This window comes from Lissotriton helveticus, chromosome 4_1 (genome assembly GCF_964261635.1).
Source record: "Lissotriton helveticus chromosome 4_1, aLisHel1.1, whole genome shotgun sequence".
NCBI classification, from domain to species: domain Eukaryota; kingdom Metazoa; phylum Chordata; class Amphibia; order Caudata; family Salamandridae; genus Lissotriton; species Lissotriton helveticus.
The window spans coordinates 267,541,803-267,563,549 of NC_136063.1; the positions used below are offsets into that span (position 1 = coordinate 267,541,803).

Here is a 21,747-nt window from a genome sequence, read left to right on the forward strand (position 1 = left end):
TCCATTTTATTTACGTATTAATTATTAATTGTTTTTTAAAGCCATTGATTTTTTTTATATCAATACATATAAGTCACATATAAGTCCCGTTAATACAAAAAATGTTGCTTTACAAATGCTAGAGGTGTCACATTTACAAAAATTATAACTATTGGCTTTGTAAATAAGAAAGCTATTAATTTAGCTATTTAGAAAAAACAACACATAAATAAAAAACAAAAAAATAACACCTATAGCTCAAACTTTCCTACTGCGAGACCTATTGCATTTCCAATGCTTGTTTTTCCTTGAATGTAAAGTTATTGCTTCTTGCACTATCCTGTGGAAAATGGAGCAGAGTCTTGAGCTTTCCTTTACCACCCAATAGTGGAGGAATTTTCTGAAATGAGCAAGTCATTACATTCATAGGCATCGCCTAGCCATAGCCAAACCAGCGTTTTGATGTAGCTTTAAGAGCTACAGTAAAAGCCCAGCCATCAAAAGAGTTCATTGTGGAGAATGTGCCTCATGTGAATGATGATTACAAACTCCGCCTCCTTCCTCGCTCCAGTCCTTAACTTTAAATTAGTGTCGTCGCTGAAGGGCATCCTTGAAGTTGCCAAGGTGAAAAATCTTGGAGTTATTCTGGACGAAAAGCTCACGTTTGCTGTTCATGCAAATGCCTTTGCATCTGCTTCCTTTTATAAAATTAAGATCATCAAAAAGATCTTACCTTACTTACCTCCTTGTTCAGGCAGAACATTGATCACTGCCTTTGTAATGTCCTCATTGGATTATTGCAACGGGCTGTTCATGAACACCCAACAGTAAGTTGCAATCGGTGCAGAATGCGGCTGCCAAAATGCTCTCAGCAACTCCTAAGTTCATGCCTATCGCCCATGTAATAAAAAGTTACCATTGGCTTACTGTGAAAAAACAGAATAAAGTTCAAGGCTTTGTGCATTGCTTATAAAGCAACCCGCAACCAAGGACCTCGCTTTCTTTTAAATGCCCTATCATTTCATGCTCCCAATAGACCACTACGGTCCGCTAATGCCTTCTTGATGTCCGTGCTTAGAACCAGAACGACTTCCTGGGGTGACAGCCGTTTTTTGGTGTCGCCTTCTAGAGTCTTAGTTTACTGTTACTAGCGCCGAGACGCCCTTGGGCATTTGTGCGCTCTATAAGTTTCATAAAATAAATAAATAAATAAGGGCATGATTACCAAGCTTCTCGCATAGAGTATTTCTTCCAGTTATGCCTCTCAGACCGGCCCCTTATCTATAACCAGAATCACTGGAATTATGCGGCAGAGAGGACTAAATTATGCAACAGGAATTACTAAATTATGCGGCAAGAAAAGGCAAATTATGTGGGTTATGTGTGGCACCTTTTGTGAAAGTATTACATTATAATTTTGTTATTTTTTCATGTTTATACTCTTTGGGTAAATGTTTCACCTCATTAGTACCAATTTAACATCCAAATACAGATATAAACAACTGAAAGATGACTAGTCAACCTTTGCACAGAGCCTTCCACTGCACAGTAACCCAGGTTGCCACAATTCTAGTAACTTTTGATCAGTTTGAGGTACAAACATGTTTTTTGTTAAAATCTGCACATTCTGCAGTAGATGATGGGTTATGAAGCAATTGTGATGAATTCATAATTATGCGGTAAACGCCGCAACCACGAGAAATGCACCATTCCAGTGGCCCTCGTTAAAAGCCTTTCTCCAAACACCAATAATTCATGTTTGGACACGTTTTGAGGCGAACAGGGCTACTCTTCCGGCCCCATCTACAGGTAAGTTAATTTAAATTATTGAGGGGTGCAATGTTCTCCCAGGGTGTTGTGGCTCAGCCAACATGGGGCTTTTTGTTAAGTGTTCCATATCACAGAGGTGGCGGTGTGGCCCCAAAATGATTCAGGTACTAAAAAGTGTTCAGTAGCCCAGCTTTAGTGGGTTTCAAGGGAAACATTTAGTAGTGTCTGCTACTCCTCTTTCTTTCTCTTTCTCTGCTGTCACCATGTGGAATGTTGGTACCCATGACAACTCAGTAGAATGTTGGTTTATAGATTTGCCACTCTTCCTTTATAAGTTCTTTGTTATTATATTGTCAGTGCTATGTTTACATTCTACATATTAGGTTGTTATTATAAAATATATAAAAGGGGTGTGGTGTCTGCTACTCCTCTTTCTTTCTCTACCTCTGCTGTCACCATGTGGAATGTTGGTACCCATGACAACTCAGTAGAACTTTGGTTCCTAGCTCTGTTAGTTCAGTTGGGAGCTTGGGACTGAGCTGTAAGGAGACAGCTCCTGGTGGGGTTTTTATATTCTTAATTATATCTTAATATCCTTGACTTACCACCTTGTACCATCATTCAGAATAAATACCTATTATTACAAGAACCTACGTGGACGTGATCTTCATTTTTAATTCACTACACATTTCTTACTGGCCATTGGTACTGAGTCGGTATAGTGCTGCTGCATCTTCATAGGGAAAAAAAGGCAGTGCGCTTTCCCTGGTAATGGAATGCGGGAAGTATATAAAGAGGTACTGTTTGAAGTTGATTGTTTCCTTCTGGTGAGTTATGGAAACAGAACAGAAGTGGGCAGCCAAGAAAAAGTATGTCACTCAGAATTAGAGGACCAAGATATTGATTATTTTGTTATCTTATATATCCTGGGAAGTTCCAGACTATTATTCATGCAGTACTATATAATTCTTTAAAAACATAATGAAATTCCTCATATTAAAACTAATAATAATAATTATGATTCTGAAGAACCCAATAAAGATAAACATCAAGACCTTAATTGGGCATGCATAAGAGAATATTTGGATTTTGCACCTTATGGGGCAGAAATCTATCGAAAATATTTCTTTTCAAGTTTTTGTTCACAAGATCCTGACTCCATGAATGTTCTTGTTTCAATCCAGAATATACCGGACAAGGAGTGGAAAGATATTGAAAAGCAGTTATTTCCTAGATGTTGGCAAAAAATACTGATTAGACAATTTTGATTTGGAAGTACCCACAATGACAAAAGTGAACTCTTTATTGGGTGGTGGATCTTCTCAATCTTGTTTGGCATTTGGCGTCCTGCAGACAATACAAACAAAAAGGTTTATTTACTACAAAGAAGAACCTTTTTGCTTCAAACGTTGCGATTATAAAAGGGGCCTATGCCATATAAATGATGAAGTCAAGGTTAAAAGATGTTCATGATAGATTTGTTTGAAGTGGTGAGAAAAAGTCTATGACCTTCATACAATTTTAAGAAAATAGCGCACCAGGTGCAGCTTCTTTCAGGTGTGCCAGCTGATAAACTCTGTGCAGCAGCTGATGCCTCTAGCATAGGCATGTATGGGTAAGATCCTGGAAACTGGAGCCCAATTAGTGTACAACTCACCTTCATGTATCTTTTGTTGGATCACTTTCTTTGTCTTCAATGTGAAACTTTCATTAAAAGAATCTGTAAAAAGGAAATTTTGTTGCCATTTTGGCTACCCAATTTTAGGGTTTGTGCCTTTTTCAGAACTCACTTCTCTGGAAGGGACCAGCAACAGATCCCACAATCAAGGAGACTCATTTGAGGAAAGTCCTAGGGTCTGGAGAACCTCTCCTATGATAAGTCCCACACTCGAATCCAGTGTCTCAAATGCTCAATCAGGCACTCCAAGAACATGACTATGAGGAGGTCTGTTTGCATCTGCTACCGCAAGGATGAGTTTCCCATTTCCTGCCATGCTGAATAGAAACAGTGTAACAAACTTGTCCGTCAGATAGTAAAAACCAAGGGCCATATTTACTGGGAAGTAACACAGCTCTGTGCTGCAAGCCATTGGGCTGTGCCATGCTCCTTTACTTTTGAAGCAGAGGGATGCGTCATATTTACAACAATATAACGCATCCCTGAGCTGAGAACACCCAGAATCACACCCATGGAACGCTCCTTTCACGCAAAGTGCTTCGTGAAAAGGGACCACGCTTGACTTGAAAAGGGGCCATGGTGGCTTTACATGTCCTTGTAAATATGGAGCACCACACTGCTCCGGCGGTGCTTCACAAAAGATGACGCACCGGCAGCCAAGGGTATTGTTGCCCCATAGCCAATGTGGAAGGCAATGAGGAAATGGATAAAGCACTTGGGGCCAGATGTACAAAGCATTTTTCTTGTCGCAAACAGCCCAATTCCTCAAATTGGGCCATTTGCAACCAGAAATATGCTTTTTCAAAGGTGCAAAATGTAATGCAGTAACTTGTTGCCGAATTGCCTTTTGCATTTGTGATTTGGTATTTGGAAGGGGCGGGTTTACAGCATCCCTTCCAAATACTGAATTGGTATGGTATGAATTACTGTTTTGCGACCAATACTGTTTTGCGACCGAATTCCGGTCACAAAACAATAATACTTTACCATTAGTTTAAGAGTGGTGGTAACTCATTCGCAAAGGAACCCCTTCCCCATTGAGAATGTAAATAAAAATATTTTTTAAGAGCAGACAGTGGTCTCACAGACCACTGCCTACACATTAAGAAATTCGAGGTTTCATTTTTTTCTTTTTAAACGCATCCCATTTTCCTTTAATCTCAGTAGGCCACCATCCCTGTGATGGGTGTGATTCCTAATGGGTTGCAAACTCTGACCTACTTCATTAATATTCAAGAGGTGGGTTGATTTGTGACCCACAAGGAATCCCTCAATGAGTTTCATCAGTTAGGAATACCGATCACAATTAGGAAATCGGTATTCCTAATATTTGTTCATCTAGCCCATACTGTCAAATGTAATTTATACAACAAAAATATTTTTAGACACTCCTAAGAAGCGTATAACTGTGTATAAGAGTGACGCCAAAACAACAGATAAAATCACCCTCCATTAAAGCAACCATGAATCAAGATCTGGTTCTTGAACTTCAGCTCACAGGTAGCAGTCACAGCCAGAAATATGTAATGTTTTGAAATCAAATATGATGATGTGGGCTGTGGTCAGTAAAATATAAGTCTTATATTTCTATCCATTTGGTTACCTTTCTTAAAGAACAAGCTGTGAATGATTATTTGTTTTAAAAGATGCTAATCACTTTCCCACAGTAATCTTTCCATCAATTAGAGCACAAATAAATCCAGAGACAGGTGAAAGAAAGTCAGCCATGAATGTAATTTGATTATTTCCACTCTGCAAAGAGGTGTAACATTATGAAGACAACATGTTGACTGTCCTATTTCTTCATGTTCATGCCAGTTGGATGATGCCATGTGTGTGCCAATTTCTCATGTTCAGACCAGTTATTTCGATAAAGATATGAAAGGGGCAGCCTTCAAACCACCTGGAACTACAGGCAATCGACCCGATAAGACACAATGGGTATTAATCAACCCCGGCTGCAGTTATCTGTTCTCATGGTGAGGAGTTTTTCTCTCCACATTTGGCAGTGATTATTTGACTATTTCGGAAAGACAACTGCCTTTTTGTGAAAGCCATCAACAGGTCACTCTGGAATATCGTGGCTCCATCAATTTATCCCAAGAAACGAGATCATGAATTATCCATGGCAAATTCCATGTGTTGCACGTAAGAAATATTGCTCTGCTCTTGAATATTTAAGTCCTGGTGATGACCCCTTAACTGTGCTTGGGTCAAAACGCCATTGACTCTCTTGACAATTGCACTATATTTTTAATATCAATCAATTTTGCTGGATTTATGCAAAGGACTTTCAATGAACACCCAGCAATCCAATGTTATGACTGTGTCATTGCCGTCTTCTTGCTTATACACAACTTGATGGTTTCCTAAATGTTCTTCACTGTGTGATCAATTGAGCACTGACCACAGTTTTATGTACACACAAACAATATACATAAATATCATGGCTATGAATACAAATAAAAATGACCGTTGATGGCTTTGGGAAAATTAATGTGTCTCCCATCTAAAATCCCTCACCACACTGAAAGAATCCCATCCACCAGAGTACACACTTGTTTCCCTTTGACCCAAAACTATTCTAAGAAAACTGTCAAGGATCAAAACATTATATTGTAAATACAGAGGGCCCCTGCTAATAGGATGGCAGTCTTTACGCGGAGATCGTGTTGTGCGGAGGACTCTCTATCCGGAATCAGATGTTATAAAACAAATAAATCCATGCATTAGCGGATTAATATATTGAAATCAAAATAAAAGGATAAAATCTATCAAAATGAACTCTAGATGCATTACAACCCAGGGTTGTAGGTAGAAATACTGATGTATATTGGAGACTAATTTCGAGTTTATTTTCATCCTTGGCTAGGATGCAACCAATGCCTCACAGCTCTCAACAGTAACAGTTACTACTTCATCATCCCATTGCGAGATACAAGAAACTATCCTTGACAAATACTGGCCCCTTTTCCTGACGAAGGCACCTTCTGTGCCGAAACGCGTGTCGAATACAACAGTCTACCAAGTGTTGTGCCACACTGTTTCTCCATAATTATTAGTAGCTGATTGTCATTACTGTACCATTAGAAACAAAGAACATTTTAATTTTTTATTGAGTGCTAGTCACATGTTGTATGAATGAAGATGAATGAATGAGTATAAATGGGGTGTTATTTTAGTAGGGAATGACTTTTTGTGCTAATTAATTGATTATTAAGAAAAACGTATTTTTGTAATGAAAAATAGATAATGTTGGTTCTCCTTGTGTCTTTAGTATAATTTATGTAATAATTGCAATGTTGATATATTTGTGGCCTTAAGTCTGTACACTCGAAGGATCAAAACATTCTCATTTCCAATATGTGCTGTGATTACACTGGGATATGTACTAAAGAGGCCACAGCTGTTTTTTAAATGCATACTGTTTTCTTTAAGAAAAACTAATTGCATTTTTTTTTAAATACATTCTTTATAGGCAATCACAGAATGGTACGCGACTGACCTCAACACGCCGCCATCCATGTTACGTTATGTTATGTTATGGGTGGTTTTATAGCGCGCTCAATTACTCATGAGTATCCTGGCGCATAAAGATGCAGATAAGCAGTGAACAGATGGGCTTGAAGAAATAGACCGTCATTTTAAAACGATGGGTTTTGAGTGCTTTTTTAAAAAGATTGAAATTCTGAGTGGCGCGTAGCTTCGGGGAAGGGTGTTCCAGGCTACAGCTGCTTTCACGGCAATTGAATGCCCACCAAGACGTGTACGTTTGATGCGTGGAACAGCCAGAAGGTATTGAGTGCTTGACCGGAGGGGACGGTTAGGTATGTACAGGGAGAAACGTTTCCTCAAGTACAGTGACTCATGGATGGCTCTATGAGCAAAAATGAGGGTTTTGAACATAACCCGTTGTGCTACTGGGAGCCAATGCAAGCTTCGCAGATGTTGCCAGACGCTAGACTTCCGCGAGACGTTAAAGAGAAGTCTAGTCACCGCGTTCTGTATGATCTGAAGGCGGTTGGTCAGGTAATGCCAATGAACAAGGCATTGGCATAGTCTAGGCTGGAAAGAATAAGGACCCTCGCCACTGTTTCTTTGGCCATCCTCGGAAGCAGGGGAAAAATCTACAAAGAGCTTTAAGAGTACCAAAGGACAGATGAAGTGTCCAGATCAGTACCCGGCCAAGTGAAGAGCAGCTGCGTATCGTCTGCATAGGCTATTATTTTAGCGCCCAGTTCTTCGGCCAAGAAAATAAGGGGGGTCAGGTAGATATTAAACAGCAGTGGGCTTAAAGTAGACCCTGTGGCACCCCGGTGGAAAGTAGCTTGGCCGAGGACAAATTGGAAGGCAGCCACACCCGCTGAGTCCGGTTGTCCAGAAACGAAGTCAATTATTCTAAGGCAGAACCAGTGATGCCAATGGATGACAACCGAGTGAAAAGAAGTTGATGGGGTACCGGGTCGAAAGCGGCAGAGAGGTCTAACAATATCAGAGCCGCTCACACGCCGGCGTCCAGGTACTCCCTGATGGCCTCAGACATTTCAACCAGGGCTGCTTCAGTGCTGATTTTTTAAGAAGCGATTCAGAAAAGGGGGTGGTGATGAACAGAGTGTCTGAATTAAGCAGACCACTCTTACCCAGTCCAAAGATCAGGGCTTGATCCATCACCGTTATTTAGCTCACTGCCCCATCCCAGCTCAGAACCTGGCTATATGCAAATTAGTCTGTCCCTGGCCCAGTGCATCATGGGAACAGGGCAGACCAAACTACCAAGCCAATTCTTCACCAGAAAGGAGACAAGCTACCGGGGACCGGTTTCTGGCATTTCCGCCTCGTCGGCCCGGCTTGCTTGAATCCTGATGGAACAGTGAACAAGGGACTCATGTCTGAGTATACCCTGCCACACCTATAGTGGCCAAAAACGATTCAGAAAAGGGGGTGGTGATGAACAGAGTGTCTGAATTAAGCAGACCACTCTTACCCAGTCCAAAGATCAGGGCTTGATCCATCACCGTTATTTAGCTCACTGCCCCATCCCAGCTCAGAACCTGGCTATATGCAAATTAGTCTGTCCCTGGCCCAGTGCATCATGGGAACAGGGCAGACCAAACTACCAAGCCAATTCTTCACCAGAAAGGAGACAAGCTACCGGGGACCGGTTTCTGGCATTTCAGCCTCGTCGGCCCGGCTTGCTTGAATCCTGATGGAGCAGTGAGCAAGGGACTCATGTCTGAGTATACCCTGGCACACCTATAGTGGCCAAAAACGATTCAGAAAAGGGGGTGGTGATGAACAGAGTGTCTGAATTAAGCAGACCACTCTTACCCAGTCCAAAGATCAGGGCTTGATCCATCACCGTTATTTAGCTCACTGCCCCATCCCAGCTCAGAACATGGCTATATGCAAATTAGTCTGTCCCTGGCCCAGTGCATCATGGGAACAGGGCAGACCAAACTACCAAGCCAATTCTTCACCAGAAAGGAGACAAGCTACCGGGGACCGGTTTCTGGCATTTCAGCCTCGTCGGCCCGGCTTGCTTGAATCCTGATGGAGCAGTGAGCAAGGGACTCATGTCTGAGTATACCCTGCCACACCTATAGTGGCCAAAAACGATTCAGAAAAGGGGGTGGTGATGAACAGAGTGTCTGAATTAAGCAGACCACTCTTACCCAGTCCAAAGATCAGGGCTTGATCCATCACCGTTATTTAGCTCACTGCCCCATCCCAGCTCAGAACCTGGCTATATGCAAATTAGTCTGTCCCTGGCCCAGTGCATCATGGGAACAGGGCAGACCAAACTACCAAGCCAATTCTTCACCAGAAAGGAGACAAGCTACCGGGGACCGGTTTCTGGCATTTCAGCCTCGTCGGCCCGGCTTGCTTGAATCCTGATGGAGCAGTGAGCAAGGGACTCATGTCTGAGTATACCCTGCCACACCTATAGTGGCCAAAAACGATTCAGAAAAGGGGGTGGTGATGAACAGAGTGTCTGAATTAAGCAGACCACTCTTACCCAGTCCAAAGATCAGGGCTTGATCCATCACCGTTATTTAGCTCACTGCCCCATCCCAGCTCAGAACCTGGCTATATGCAAATTAGTCTGTTCCTGGCCCAGTGCATCATGGGAACAGGGCAGACCAAACTACCAAGCCAATTCTTCACCAGAAAGGAGACAAGCTACCGGGGACCGGTTTCTGGCATTTCAGCCTCGTCGGCCCGGCTTGCTTGAATCCTGATGGAGCAGTGAGCAAGGGACTCATGTCTGAGTATACCCTGCCACACCTATAGTGGCCAAAAACGATTCAGAAAAGGGGGTGGTGATGAACAGAGTGTCTGAATTAAGCAGACCACTCTTACCCAGTCCAAAGATCAGGGCTTGATCCATCACCGTTATTTAGCTCACTGCCCCATCCCAGCTCAGAACCTGGCTATATGCAAATTAGTCTGTCCCTGGCCCAGTGCATCATGGGAACAGGGCAGACCAAACTACCAAGCCAATTCTTCACCAGAAAGGAGACAAGCTACCGGGGACCGGTTTCTGGCATTTCAGCCTCGTCGGCCCGTCTTGCTTGAATCCTGATGGAGCAGTGAGCAAGGGACCATTGCAGTGCTCATTGCACCATCAGGATTAAAGCAAGCCGGGCCGACGATGCCTGAAATGGCAGAAACCGGTCCCCGGAAGCTTGTTTCCTTCCCAGTATAAGAATTGGCTTGGTAGTTTGGTTTGCCCTGTTCCCATCATGCACTGGGACAGGAACAGACTAATTTGCATATAGCCAAGTTCTGAGCTGGGATGGTGCAGTGAGCTAAAAAACGGTGATGGATCAAGCCCTGATCTTTGGACTGGGTAAGAGTGGTCTGCTTAATTCAGGCACTCTGTTCATCACCACCCCCTTTTCTGAATCATTTTGTCCACCATAAGCGTGGAAGGGTATACTCAGATGTGAGTCCCTTGCTCATTGCACCATCAGGATTCAAGCAAGCCGGGCCGACGATGCCTGAAATGGCAGAAACCGGTCCCCGGAAGCTTGTTTCCTTCCCAGTATAAGAATTGGCTTGGTAGTTTGGTTTGCCCTGTTCCCATCATGCACTGGGACAGGAACAGACTAATTTGCATATAGCCAAGTTCTGAGCTGGGATGGTGCAGTGAGCTAAAAAACGGTGATGGATCAAGCCCTGATCTTTGGACTGGGTAAGAGTGGTCTGCTTAATTCAGGCACTCTGTTCATCACCACCCCCTTTTCTGAATCATTTTGTCCACCATAAGCGTGGAAGGGTATACTCAGATGTGAGTCCCTTGCTCATTGCACCATCAGGATTCAAGCAAGCCGGGCCGACGACGCCTGAAATGGCAGAAACCGGTCCCCGGAAGCTTGTTTCCTTCCCAGTATAAGAATTGGCTTGGTAGTTTGGTTTGCCCTGTTCCCATCATGCACTGGGACAGGAACAGACTAATTTGCATATAGCCAAGTTCTGAGCTGGGATGGTGCAGTGAGCTAAAAAACGGTGATGGATCAAGCCCTGATCTTTGGACTGGGTAAGAGTGGTCTGCTTAATTCAGGCACTCTGTTCATCACCACCCCCTTTTCTGAATCATTTTGTCCACCATAAGCGTGGAAGGGTATACTCAGATGTGAGTCCCTTGCTCATTGCACCATCAGGATTCAAGCAAGCCGGGCCGACGACGCCTGAAATGGCAGAAACCGGTCCCCGGAAGCTTGTTTCCTTCCCAGTATAAGAATTGGCTTGATAGTTTGGTTTGCCCTGTTCCCATCATGCACTGGGACAGGAGCAGACTAATTTGCATATAGCCAAGTTCTGAGCTGGGATGGTGCAGTGAGCTAAAAAACGGTGATGGATCAAGCCCTGATCTTTGGACTGGGTAAGAGTGGTCTGCTTAATTCAGGCACTCTGTTCATCACCACCCCCTTTTCTGAATCATTTTGTCCACCATAAGCGTGGAAGGGTATACTCAGATGTGAGTCCCTTGCTCATTGCACCATCAGGATTCAAGCAAGCCGGGCTGACGACGCCTGAAATGGCAGAAACCGGTCCCCGGAAGCTTGTTTCCTTCCCAGTATAAGAATTGGCTTGGTAGTTTGGTTTGCCCTGTTCCCATCATGCACTGGGACAGGAACAGACTAATTTGCTTATAGCCAAGTTCTGAGCTGGGATGGTGCAGTGAGCTAAAAAACGGTGATGGATCAAGCCCTGATCTTTGGACTGGGTAAGAGTGGTCTGCTTAATTCAGGCACTCTGTTCATCACCACCCCCTTTTCTGAATGATTTTTTAAGAAGCGGCAGAAGTTTAGCCTGCTTCCAACAGCCGGGAACAGTTGCAGTTCAAAAGGAGAGACTAATAATCTCGGAGACCTCAGACCAGACCACCTCCGCCACCCCTCCTAAAACACGGGCTAGACAGGGGTCGGTGGGTGACCCAGACTTCATAGATTTCAAGACAGCAAGAATATCAGCTTCAGTTGGTGGAGAGAGTTCACTGAAAATGTGAGTAGTGGAGGTAAGAGGTGGGGAAGGAGCCAAGGCGGGAATACTCTGGGTAAGACAGGAGGTGCGCAGGCTGTCCTGAATCCCAGCTATTTTATCTGCGAAAAAGGCGGACAGATCCTCGCACCATTGCGCGGAGGATGGCAGCGTTGGTTGTTCGGCACAAGGGGAAAGAAAGCTCTTAACAATTGCAAAGATTTCCCTGCTGTTGTTATTGGCCCTAATAATCCTGCCTGCATAGTATTCACTCTTAGCCACCCTAATGGCAGCATATTAACCCTAATGCCAGCATAATATTCCCTCTGAGCCGCACGCAGAGCCCCCTTAGCAGTTGGGCAGTAGGCGAATGAAGGACTAGGCGATACTTAGGCAAAAGGTCTTGCAATTCCTTTTACCAACAGATGCCATTCATCCTGGGCAACTGTATTCCTTCCTTAGTCATTCTGTGAAATCATGCCACCTCAGCCCAGTGGGTCTATTTCTCCTATCCTGGCACTGCAAAGATTGTCATCTTCATGCATCTTACATGTCAGAGTGAGGTGCCGCTCGAAGTGGATTCGTAATGAAAGTCTAAACCTAAACCACTGGAAAGTAAGGTGGGCATTATTTAATACATCCCATCGACAGAGAGCCTCTCATCAACTGACTTGAGAGTCCAGAGATCCCAACAGTAACATTTCAATGGAATGACAACATTGTCACAAAAACGTCACATAGATCTTGCTTCCCTCCCACCCAATACCTTGCATGAACTGATGCTCTGTTAGCTGAATGATCTTTACTACTTCTATGAAGAAGTGTTGTAGGCTGCGTTGAATCACAAGGGAGGGCTGTACCGCATAAACTGTTGTCAAAATATCGACCTGTAGATAAATCGTGACCCCAGCATCTTCTACCAAAATATTGACAAGGTAAAAGTAGATACATTATTATTAAATCCACAGTGGTGATATTAGTGGAGTCAATATAATGGTCACAATATAGCTACACATTCATTTACAATCCCTGAACACAGTGTCTGAGCCACCTACCAGTGTTCGGGTGATATGGTACTTGATTTCTTCCCTGCTCACCTCTCATCCCCCAAACACTGTATACATAGACATCTAGCCACCTGATTGTACTTCACTTTACACCAGGAAACGAGAGTCAGTGCTTGTGATGAATTAATAGGGAGTGTTGAAGGGGAGTCATTCACAATTTCTCACATCCAGTGCCCCAACCATCTATTGCCGGCCTGGCTAAGACCTTTCCCTTCCGGTTTGATGGGCTAACATGGTTGATCAAGAGCGTTTTACTGATTCTAGGGCGTGGAAGAAATGTCACACATAATAATAACCAAGATTTCCCGAACACCACTCTAGAAAAATTGTTCTAAAATCTTCTTTTTTTTAAGATTCTATAGTCACTGGCGAGCATAGTACAATACAAGGTTGGCCAAAAATCATGCTTTGCATCTCACTATGGACGCTAAGTGTGATTGACATATTCAATTAAGAATAACTGTTACTAAAAAGCAATTTGGATCATATGGTGTAGATGCATTCTTAAGAAAGTGATTTTTCACTGAAAAATGCACAACTGTAAGTTCATAAAACTGAATTAGGAAGGGCTATGAAATTGATGCAAACAAGATTTTTTGGCAATACAAATGATTTTTCGGGCAGGGCACATATTCTACTGCCACTCTTGACAGCAGTAGTATGGTATTAAAACACTCCACTATCTGAAACAAAAGGAAGGTTTACTATTCCAAATTTTAAAAAAGGATTCACAAAACATCTTGGAAAATATTGCTAAACATCACTTCTCAATGCCATGGAAAACATTTTTGCTAAATATTTGTTAACCTCCTTGAAAAAATGCTGTATTCCGTTAGTATTATTTTAGTAGAGTGTTACAGCGGGATTTCTGCTCTATTGCTATAGATCTAGATCCCAACTCAGGTCGACTGAACCGTTGATACCTGTCATAGAGTAAAAGGCAATCCACTACTAGGTCAATCAGTTAAGGACTTACACCACTCTAAAGAACCACTTACTACGAATAAGTTTTAAAAGTTTATTATAAAGCCAAAGTTAACTGGAGATACAAACATCTCAAAATAAGGTTCAAAAGATATACTGGTATCAATACAAACATAAATTTTCTAAATGCTCTTAGTCGGCAGAAGAATATCACCAAAACCAATTCAAAAATCATCAGAGTTGCAAGAATAGACACAAGCTGTAACTTGTGAGTCATTTACAGAAAGGAAGAAAATCCAGATTAGACTGTCCCTACACTAGACTAAGTGACATCCCTACTTAGTAAAATCTTAACCTAAAAAGGTGTCAGCCGTGGTGACTTCCAAAGAAGATCACTCACTTCCCTTAGTCTTCGTTGTGAATCGGTGTCTCGCAGTTATCCTATCTGCCTACCCATCCGCTCTCTTAGGTTCCTCAGACCATCTGCCCTAACTCCACCCAGGGGTGCTGTCCCTAATACAAAAATCACATTTACAATAGAAACGCCCTTTAGAGACGCCCCTCACGTGGTGTCGGTTCTGGCATTTTCCATGCTGATACTCCTCTGGGCCCATCGTTAGTTTTGACCTTGCTTCTCAGGCTCTTCTCCGGCAGGGCGGTACCCCCCAGGAAATTCCTGAAGCCTCCTCCAGGCCTGTGCCTGGCTCCCTGAACAAAACTCTATTCATCACTCTCTTGATTGGAACCTCCTCGCACCTGCAAACAGACACTTGTACAGTGGGCCCCAAATTCCGGCCTCCACCGTATCCTCTAAGTCGTAAACCTTCGAGCAGGCTCCGCAATTTATGCTTAACATGACCTTCCTCTAACTAACACATGCAGATCAAAAGAAATGACCTTATCTATTCAGGCCTATTAGAATTACATGAAACGGGCCTGTGCACTCTGTAAACCTTTAATTTCTTAGTCTAAACAGTATTCTAACTTATTACACACAATGGTTATATGAAACACTTCTATAAAACATATATTTCAGTTCTATGATCAATAATACTTTGAATTACAACAACATTAAAAATCCATATCATGTGAGAGTGTAACAGCACCTTTCATTCTCTGTGAATTGCCATGTGGCCTACACATTTCTACGTTTAGCAGCATTACATTCTCCTCTACAACAGCCACATAACATGGGATTTCAACATCATTCTAACATCTCTACACACTTCTACATTAGCTTTTCACACTGATATATGCATTCTATTTTAATTAAACACTCTTATGTATTTTCACTCTATAAATTCGACACTCTTATGTAATCTTTACTAAACTGATGCAACGTGCTTGTAAATATGGTGCACTTCTATTTTTTTCTCGATTTGCGCTCTCTCAGTTCCCCCCTTTGATGACTTTTAGTAGTCATCACCATCACAACACCATCCCTGAGGTATGAACTGAATCAAACAGAACTCGTTGCAGTACTCTCTCGTTTCATCATCTCTAGAGCCCTCAGACTCCTGTACTGATTATCCTGCATCGCAGCTAATCTCCTCTCCTGCTATCTCATGGATCTCTGCAACCTATTTGATCTATACCATTGGTACAGCCGTACCAATCCCCACAAGGTGATTATACAAATCACTATTATGATGATAGGTTTCAGTATGTACCAAATGAAACCCTTTCCTAGGTTGGCAAACCAACCTCCAACTTTACCCATTCCATGACCTACTTTTTCCCACACATTTACCTGTGTCAAATCCTCAATCTCATGATGAATTTCAGTGATGTTCCGTATATACTTTTCTAGAGGTTTTGAATTGTCTGGAATGTAAGTACAACATTCCTGAACCTTCAAAGCCTTACAGACTCCTCCCTCTTTGGCTAACAGAACGTCTAGAGCAAGTCGGTTCTGAAGAACCATTGCCCTTATCGATTGCATCTCTCCCTCCACCAGCATTAATGATCTAGCAGTACTGGCGGACAACCTATCTACAACTGTTGCCAATCTTCTAATCTTGACATCATTCAGTACTATCCCTAAAAGAGGAAACATAGCACCAAATACGTCTCCAACTACCTCCTCATAGCTTACATCCCTTCTTCCTCTAGCTTGAGTTCCTCCCTCTATAATTTCTAGATCCTTAGCATGGTATATTTTGGGGAAGACAATTGCTAAATAACATGATCCATACCAATTATCTGGTAGTTTCACGTATGCATTTCTTCCACAAACAAAATATACATTCAGGATCACCTGTATTCCCTTCAAGAAATCCTTTGTATAATATTCTAATTGGAAAGCATGTTCACAATTTACTTCTCCCACAAACACATTCTCATATTAGGTTTTACCCTATATATATACCCAGTTTCCCTTTTTGCTCTCGATCTAAAGCTATTGGACCATTACTACCCTTTCTTTTGTGTGACCTTTCTTCCTCGGTCCAATCTGTTTTCCATTGGCCTGAAGCCTTTAAGATCTTCTGTCTCCTATACCGATCATCCACCTGTCCTATAAACCTTTTCTCAATTTCTGACACTTTACAAGTCAAATTATTTCTTCGGGCATGTGAAGTATCCAACGTTTTCCAAGGAATGAAAAATTTCTTTAATCTATCTTCAGTCTTATAATAATCCCACTTGTTCATGTGCTTGTAGTTTGGAACTTCTGGTAAAACAGCATCAACATTTGAAAAATAATACTCAAAACCATCACGTTCATAAAATATACTAAGCAACAAACTACATGTGATTCCATAAGTCAATGGAAGATGATGACATCTAATACCTTCGCCTACAGAGGCTGGCAATTGCATGCACACATAGCAATCCTTTGCCTCCATAGCATCAATATATTCATAAAGCAATTTAGCATATGCATTTGATTTGAAATTTCCCTGTGATTCATCCACATGCAACCTACGAGTCTCTGCTGCTAGTAAAGCTTTATCTTTCTCTGTATTGTCCCCCCTTTGACCAGCAGTAGTAGGTTTCTGTATCGATACAATTTTTGCTTCCTTTGTTGCCTTCTCTTCATTTTCATGTCCCACTACATATGATATAGTAACTACTAAAACTATAAGAAAAATTACTCCCACTAAAAGTGTGCCTACTATGCATTTTGTCTTGCGGTTTGGGTTGCCGGCCTCCATGATCTCAAGACAGTGTAGTTCTGATTTTCTTTCACAACACAAAGTCTCTTTTCTTTGCTTATTCAGCCTTTCCGAACCACACCTGGAAGCTGATAATCCCTTCTGCAAGATCAGTCTTTGAGTTCTATAGCAACAGACAACCCTAGCCCTTCTCCGTCCACTAAATGGGAAGTCCCTAAATTTCTTCTTCTTCCACTTGGCGCTAGGTTATCTTTCAATCTGTTTATTTACAAAGTCTTTAGCAATCTGGAATCATACGTGTTCCAGCGGCTCTAATCATGTATTCTAATATTTCTAAACGAAGAATGATCTCCTCGAGTGTTGGCATCGTTGAACAAAAAGTCGGAAATTCTATTCTGTTTAAAACCAGTTCTCTTATCCTGCTCAGATAAGGAGGATTGGGGATAGTGAGTGTCAGCAACCCTTCGACCTCCACTCCTGGTACCAACAACACTACTTCCAATGTTATGATTGGGTCAGTACTGGTCACTGTCACTTCCCTCACCCTCCCAGATCTCCGTGCACTGGACATCTGCTGCTAGGTAGGTCCACTCAGGAGTAGCGTATCTTCTGCAGGGCACTCGCACCCTCCTCGATCTTCTCGGACCTTCCTGTTCCTGTCTTTGTGCACCTTCGTCCAAATCCGAGTCTTCAGATATAGGAGCAAGAGTTCTCTCTGGAGTTGGCTTCAAGCTCGGCCTCTTCTTTCTTTCAGGCCAACTAGCTTCTCCACGCCTTGTTCTCCTATTTCTTGTCCTCACACTCGGTTCTTGATCACTCTTGTCTTGATCCGTGTATGAGCCGTATTCACAGCAACTTTCTCCTTCGGTGGCAACTTCAGTTTCACTGTCGTCCTGTCTTTCTTCTGCTGGATCTGTAGCACTCCCAACTTCTTTCGACACCCCCACAGCTTGACTGATCCCCTCTAGTGGTTCGCCGTCCACAGCTGGATTTTCATCTGTGAGAGGAGCTGTTTCTTCTAAGGGTGCTGGAACCCTTCGAGTATGGGAAGCATGAATCCAGTTTGGCAGCCCTCCACACTTTACAGCAGTATTCGTTGTCAGGATTATTTGGTAGGGCCCCTTCCAACGCACATCTAGGCAGTTCTTCCGAACGTGTTTTTTCACAAGCACCCAATCACCAGGGCACAAGTCGTGACATAGGTCTCTTGAAGATGGAACTTCAGCAGCCTGCACCTGAAGAGACACAGAATGAATGACATCAGAAAGTCCCTTGCAGTAATCCAGGATCAGGTCATCTGTAATATTCAACAAAGCTGTAGTTGGAACAGACGGAAGTCTCATTGCCCTCCCCATTAAAACCTCATGTGGAGAGAGACCTGTCCTCCTGTCTGGTGTGCTACGCATACTGAGTACCAAGGGCAGAGCATCAGGCCAGCTTAAGGACGTCGATGAACATACTTTGGCTATTCGGGACTTTAGAGTTCCGTTTATCTGCTCCACGATACCTGAAGCCTCTGGTCGATAGCTACAGTGCAACTTCTGATCAATGTTTAATGCAGAGCAAAGCATCTTCACAACTTCACTGTTGAAATGAGTTCCTCTGTCTGATTCCAAGGAGGTCGGCACCCCAAAGCGCGGGATCAACTCTCTAAGCAACAACTTTGCTACTGTGAGTGTATCGCACCTGCGTGTAGGGTATGCTTCGACCCATCTGGAAAATATGCATACAACCACCAGAACATACCTGAGGCGGTTGATTTTTGGCATCTCAATAAAATCTAATTGCATTCAGTTGAAAGGCCCCCCAGACCTCCCAATGTGACTCATTGTAACTGGTGTTCTTTTCCCTACGTTCAATTGCTGACATGTGACACATCTTTGACACACTGCTTCTGCTGCAATCCTAAACTTTGGATTATACCAAGTCTGCCTAAATAACCTCAGCATGGCATCTCTTCCTAAGTGTACTGGACCATGTATCTGTCGTGCCATTGGACTCACTAATTCATCAGGTAATACTGCCCTTCCATCTGCTGAAACCCACAAATCCATTTCACTTTTCACACAACCTGCTGTTTCCCATGCCTTTTTCTCAGAATCAGGTGCGTTCTCTTGCATGTCTTTTAAATCCTCCCAAGTATCAACTGTTTCTAGCATCATGTTTAACTCTGTCTTTTCCTGAGTCCCACCTACTTCCACTTCCGTGAAAGAATATCCTTGCTCCGCACAATATCGAGCAACTTCGTCTGCATATCGATTACCTTGCGACACAAAATCTGTATTTTTGGTGTGGGCTACACATTTAACGATCGCAATTGCTGCTGGACCTTGTAATGCTTCTAACAACAGTCGCACAAATTCCCCATTTCGAATAGGCGAACCAGAGGAGGTCATGTAACCTCTCTGAGACCACAATTGCCCAAAATCATGAACTACACCGAAACCATATTGGCTATCGGTATAAATGGTGACTCTAATTTTGCTACCTGCTAAACAGGCACGTGTCAATGCAATGATTTCGGCTACCTGAGCGGAGTGTACTCCTTCCAGGCAAGCGGCTTCCACAACTCCAGTAATGGTGCAAACAGCATAAGCTGCTCTCAACCGACCAGTATCGTCTCTTAAACATGACCCATCAACAAAGAAAATTTCATCAGGGTCAGTCAACGGCTCATCCACAATATCTGGTCTTGGCTTGGTGCATAGTTCAGTCACATCAAGGCAATCGTGATCTTCACATTCTTCGCCTTCTATATCATTAGGAAGTGGCATCAATGTAGCAGGATTCAAAACAGAGCACCTCTTAAGGGTCACGTTCTCCGCAGCAAGAATAACTTGCTCGTAGCGCGTGAGCCTATTATTGGTTAAGTGCTGTGTCTTGGTCCTGGTCATTAACAGTTCTACAGAATGAGGTACATACACCACTAATTGGTGTCCCATTACTATATTTTCACACCTTCCAATGCTGACACCTGTTGCAGCAACAGATTTGAGACATCCGGACAACGCTGCGGCTACCGGATCTAAAGTAGCCGAAAAGTATGCAACTGGTCTACGGGCATTTCCATGAGTTTGTACTAAAACTGACAAAGCACAACCCTCTCTTTCGCAGCAGTAAAGTGAAAATGGTTTTTCGTAATCAGGCATCCCCAAAGCTGGAGCACGGCACAAGTCCTCTCTCAGCTGTAGGAACGACATCAAACAATCCTTGTCCCATGGTACCGGATCACTCACCTCCTTGTACGTCAGTTTTTGTAAGGGTTTTGCTTTCAGGGAAAAGTTAGCTATCCACTGTCGGCAATAACCGACCATTCCTAGGAACATCCTGACTTCTCTCTGTGTCGTAGGCGAGTTCATCTTCATTATCGCCTCTATCCTATCTGGTGACACCTTGCGCTTTCCTTTTTCTATCCGGTGACCCAAGTACTGTACTTCTGTCAGACAGTACTGCAATTTGCTCGGAGATACCTTATGCCCATTTTCAGCTAAATGGTTCAGCAAGGCGATGGTATCTATCTTACAAGCTTCTTCCGTTCCTCACGCAACAAGTAGGTCGTCTATGTACTGGACCAGAACCGAGTTCTGTGGCAGTACTAGACTTTCAAGATTTTTCTTCAATAGCTGGTTGAAAATTGATGGGCTTTCTGTATACCCCTGTGGGATACGACACCATGTTAGGACACGATTTTCCAGCTTAAAAGCGAAAAGAAACTGGCTCTCCTCATCTAATGGAATTGAAAAGAAAGCCTGACAAAGATCTATCACTGTGAACCACTCAGCTTGGAATGGTATCTGAAACAATATCACTGATGGATTCGGTACCACTGGACAACATGAAACAACTATGTTATTAATCCTTCGAAGATCTTGTACTATTCTAAATTTCCCACTAGGTTTCTGCAAACCCATAATCGGGGAGTTGCATGGACTACCCACGATTTCCTTCAGTATTCCCTGTTGAATCATAGAGTCGATTACATGTTTTATTCCTGCAATCGTCTCCGGGGTCAATTTGTATTGAGGCGTTCTTGGATATTCAACATTTGGTTTTACCATGATCTTCACTGGTTCTACTCCTTTGATCAATCCTATCTCTTCTCCAGTATAATCCCATACCTCTGATGACACTGTATCTCGTAAGTCCCAAGGAAGCTCCTCCACAGTCAGGGTAGGATACAGTTCTACGCATACTCTCGAATTTGCAACTTTAAAGGTAGCATCATCGTCTGTAGTCTGTAGCTCCACTCCCTGAGATGTGCTGTATATTGTGCAGTTCAGTTTGCACAATAAGTCTCTTCCTAACAGACACACAGGACTAGAATCACATACTACAAACTGATGTTCATCGGTGTAGTTTCCTATTCTCACTAGCACTGGTTCCGTCAAAGGGTTAGTCATTCTCCTATTTGCGACTCCTACCACTTGAATTGTTTCCCCCGACATTGGTAGATCTGGAACCACTGCCGATCTCAAAGTTGATCGAGTAGCTCCGGTATCTACTAAGAATGTTGTAGGACACCCTGCCACTTCAGCCTCAACAAACGGTCCTCTTTGATCCACCTCTAGAACTGCCCCGAGGGTACAGTCCTCCTCTCTACTTACACGTCGTCCCGTCAATGGATCAACGTAGTAACACTCTTCTTCGTCTATAAAAAGAGGCATTTGTCTATAGATCTTTCCCCCTGTCGTAATCTTTGGTGGCTGCGGGAACTGAGCTCGTGGAGCCG

General features: G+C 43.0%; 1 long non-coding RNA gene across 2 annotated transcripts in view; it reads right to left on the bottom strand.

Moving 5' to 3' along the window:
* LOC144828516 (uncharacterized) overlaps positions 1-21,747 on the bottom strand; it is a 363,899-nt gene that overhangs the window by 15,956 nt on the left and 326,196 nt on the right. The window contains exon 4 of one of the 2 annotated variants that reach the window (XR_013610478.1): positions 3,033-3,096. The exons of the other annotated variant lie outside the window; for it this stretch is intronic. This is a non-coding gene — a long non-coding RNA (uncharacterized LOC144828516). The remainder of the gene's footprint in view (positions 1-3,032; positions 3,097-21,747) is intronic. 2 annotated transcript variants of the gene reach the window in all.